The following is a 4,216-nucleotide window of genomic DNA, read 5'->3' on the forward strand; positions in this document are numbered from 1 at the left end:
AGAATGAACAATAGCGGGGAGAGGGGGCAGCCCTGTCTGGTGCCATTGCGGATGTGTACTGTATCTGATAGAGTCCCGTTTATTTTGAGTTTCGCCATAGGGTTACGATACAGGGCAAAGATCCATGACAGCATACATGGACCAAGCCCTACGTGTTCGCATACCGCCCTCAGGAAGTCCCATGCCACCCTATCAAAGGCCTTCTCCGCGTCGGTGGACAGGAGAAGGCCTTCGATGTTCTCGTCTCGTGCTGCCTGTATAAGGAGCAGGGCTTTGGTTACGTTGTCCTTTGCCTCCCTACCCGGAACAAATCCCACCTGATCCAGCCCTATCAAATTCGACAGAAGCGGGCTCAGGCGCAGCACGAGAATTTTTGCTAATAATTTGGCATCAATGTTTAGAAGGGAGATGGGCCTGTAGCTGGCGCAGTCCATGGGGTCCTTGCCAGGCTTGGGGATTATGGCAACTTGAGCTGACAGAAACGCGGACGGGATATCTTTGGGCGTAGACATGGAGTTCAAGGCAGCGGCCAACGGTGTAGTCAGTACATCGGTAAAGGTCTTATAGTATATGGCCGTATAGCCGTCTGGGCCTGGGCTTTTCCCATTCTTCAGTAATTTAATAGCTCAGGTAATCTCCTCACAAGTTATCGGTGCTTCTAACAGTGACGCATCAGCGGTCGTTAGGGTGGGCAGTCTACTATCAGTCAGGTAGTCTTGGATAATTTGAGCCTTGTCTCCTGCCATGTCCTTGGGCCTATGTTGGGGGGGCAAGTCGTAGAGTTTGGAGTAGAATTCGTGAAAACGAGAGGCAATGGCCTTCGTAGTCTTGTCAATTTTCCCATCCCCTCGTCTAATGCCTGCGATGTCATTGGCGAAAGTGTGTTCTCTCAGAGCCCTGGCTAGAAGTTTGCCTGATTTATTGCCCGACTCGTAGTATATTTTTTTTTGAAGAACAGCATTCGCCTCGACTTTGAGTCAAACAGGTGCTGCAACTCCTTCCTGGCCTCCAGCAACTCCCCCGCCGATTTTACCGTGAGCGACTGTTTATGTTGAGACTCTAAGGAGCGGATCAAAGCCGACAGCCTCGAGATCTCCCGCTCTCTGTCTTTCTTTCGCTTAGAGCCCATTCTAATCAGTTCCCCTCTCAGTGTGCACTTGTGAGCTTCCCAAACCATGAGCGGGTCTGCTCCTGGAATGGAATTGTGCATGAAAAATTCCTTCAAAGAGCCAGTGAGGGAGGCGAGAAGATCCGGGTCTGTTAGGAGGGAGGCGTTTAGCCTCCACGTGGGTTGTTTAGGGGGCATGGACAATAAATTCAGGCCCAATGAAACCGGGGCATGATCTGAGATCGATTGGATTCCTATGTGTGCTGCTTCAACTGAGGATAAATTCCTCTGGGAGATGAAAAGATAGCCCAATCTGGCATATCTAGCATGGGGAATCGAATAATGAGTAAAGTCGCGGCCCTCAGGGTTGAGAAAACGCCAAGTGTCTACCAGTTGCAGCCCCTGCGGATTTAATTCTTTTAAGTATTTTGTAAGTAATAAAGGATTTACCATTTGAGGTATCCGTCAATGGGTTAAGCGGGAGGTTAAAATCACCGCCCAGTATGAGACAGCCCGAGGAGAATCCCTGAAGTTCCTTGGTTATGCGGTTACAAAATGAGGCATGTTCTCTATTGGGGAAGTATACATTAGCTAGCGTCACTGGAGTGGACCCATATGTCCCCTTCAAAAATAGGAACCTACCTCCGGGATCACATTTCTGTTCCGTCAAATGAAAAGGTGCGTTCTTACTCACCAATATTGACACTCCTTTTGACTTGGAGTCACTATTGGTGGCATGAAATGCCCTTGTAAAGTATGCGTCAGTCAATTTGGGTGCATGGTGTGTCTTGAAGTGTGTTTCCTGGATAAACACGAACTGGGGCCTACCTTTTTTCAGCTCACGTAGAAGTGGAGCGGCGTTCCGGGATATTCAGACCCCTAATATTGTGTGAGATCACGGTCGGTGTCTTTCCTAGCGAAGAGAAAGCCATTGGAGCGGGTCAGGAGGAGTGAATTCAGTTTTTCTGTGCGTCAGTTATGTACCCTGTTCACATCACTATGTTGATGTCACTTCAATTTTTTTCAGTGCAAAAAAATGCATACACGTTGCAGATTGCTGTGCAGAACAAATCTGCACATGATATGAGTGTTGTGGTGTAAACAGGGCACATGGAGAACAATTGTTTTTTTTTTTTGTGCCCCCAAATGCGTGCAGAAAAACTGACATCTCTGCATATGGTGTGAACGAGACCTAATGTATGAACTACCGGTACTTTTCAAAACGCACCACTTCAAGTCACAGCTGTTGAGACAAAGCCATAGAAAAACATTAGATGTGACTTTGGGTGCGATTTGGAAATCAAATTTCGCACCTGAATTCACACCAGTGTGCTAAATGTCAGCCTACATGGGATGTGAGATTTTTAAATTAGGGGAGTGGCATTTACTTCACCTATGCAATTGGCAGGAAGCATGTGACTTGTTGCCTGGGACAGAGCGGATGTTGGAGATTGTGCAGAGGCTTACCTCTGTGATAACAAATGTTTACATGCTTTAAAAAAAACACGAGACATTAAATTGAGATGACTTATCTGGCAATCTTTTTGCAAAAGGAACCAGCTGGATTTGCTGTAAATTTTAACTTGTAGGAAATAACAAATTCATCCTTATACCTAATAACGTATAGTAGGTGTGAACCAGTTAAAATAATGACTTACTGCTATAGGCTGCACTGTCAGCATATAGATGTGGTCAGGATCATTTTGTTCACGGGAGGGCTACTAATCTGCACATTAATCCCCCTCCATTGTTAAGAAAGAAGGTAAATATGTTAAATGCTTATTTGAATTAAATTCAACAATATTTTATTTTAAAACAGTATCCTGCTGCTTAATTACTTGGACTCCTTTGTGCGAGTTCTGGGCTGTGCAAAATTCCAACCTCGAGTTATTTCCTATTAAAAGGACAAAGGTTTTAAATGACAGCCAAAACACAATGCAGAGAAGATTCATTTACACTACCCAACAATATACAACAGCAAGGTTATATCTCGTTCTTTGATTTCTCATGCTGTTTTTGTTAATCAAAAGATGACTATCAGCTTTGGTTTATGTTACTCTTCAGGAAGCCATCTAAGCTAATATCCATGTGTTTCCTTAAAGGAAATTACAATGACTTCAATCAAACATCACTTACTATTAAACCCTTTAACACATTATGCTTTGGGAACATTTTTTTTTCAAAAGTTCAGATGTTTTCAAAATGATTTTTTATATTACTATTGTTTTACACAGAGCTGAACAAATAATTTGATAATACTAGCATTTAATGCTATAGTTGGGTGTTTACTAATCCTTTCTTTAAGGAGGGACTGCAGTCTGCTCACATAAATTGTAATAAAAAAATCTTTGCCATTCTGAAGCTTCCCTCCAACCACTCTACATATTATTTTATATATACTGTGACTTTGTACTTGCCAAATATGCTGCAGAAATCTCCATCAACTGAGTCTGACTTCAATTATTTTAACAGTGGGCAGATGAAGGTGATGCCTGTTCACTTTCTGGATTTACACAGAAACACGCCACCAGCTCTAGAGCTCTCATTTGCCCTCTTATCACTCATCCACCCTACCTTGCTAGCAAACGCTCACAAGAGTGCCAGAGAGAGCTGTGCATGATGTCATAAGCCTAGGCTTTTTACCAGACAAGAAACAGGAAGTGGGCTGTATAAGGTATTTAAAAAAAAAATATTTCAAAGATAAAACAACAAGGGCAGAAGATTTATTAGATGGAAAGATGAAAACATTGCTGAAATTCCACTTTAAGACCCACCAACAGTGAAGGTTTTGTGACTAAACACAGCTGACATCATTGCAATCCCAGAATTGCAGATGGATCATTTGTGTGGTGTAGAATATGTATGTGTGAGGAGCTGGGGGTGGGAACAGGAAGTAGGAAGTGAAACAAGGAAAAGGTTCAACTTCACATGCTGTTCACTGCTGACTGAGAATAAATAAAGTTCTCTACAAGATTCATCTGACTTTTCCTGACAGACTCCATGGCAGCCTACGTGTGGGTTAATCCCGCCTCTCATACCTCATAGGACCCTACTCCCATAAAGCTTTGCTTCCTGGCCATAGACAGTGTTCCTTTTTTGTCCTCCTCC

This window comes from Rana temporaria, chromosome 6 (genome assembly GCF_905171775.1).
Source record: "Rana temporaria chromosome 6, aRanTem1.1, whole genome shotgun sequence".
NCBI classification, from domain to species: domain Eukaryota; kingdom Metazoa; phylum Chordata; class Amphibia; order Anura; family Ranidae; genus Rana; species Rana temporaria.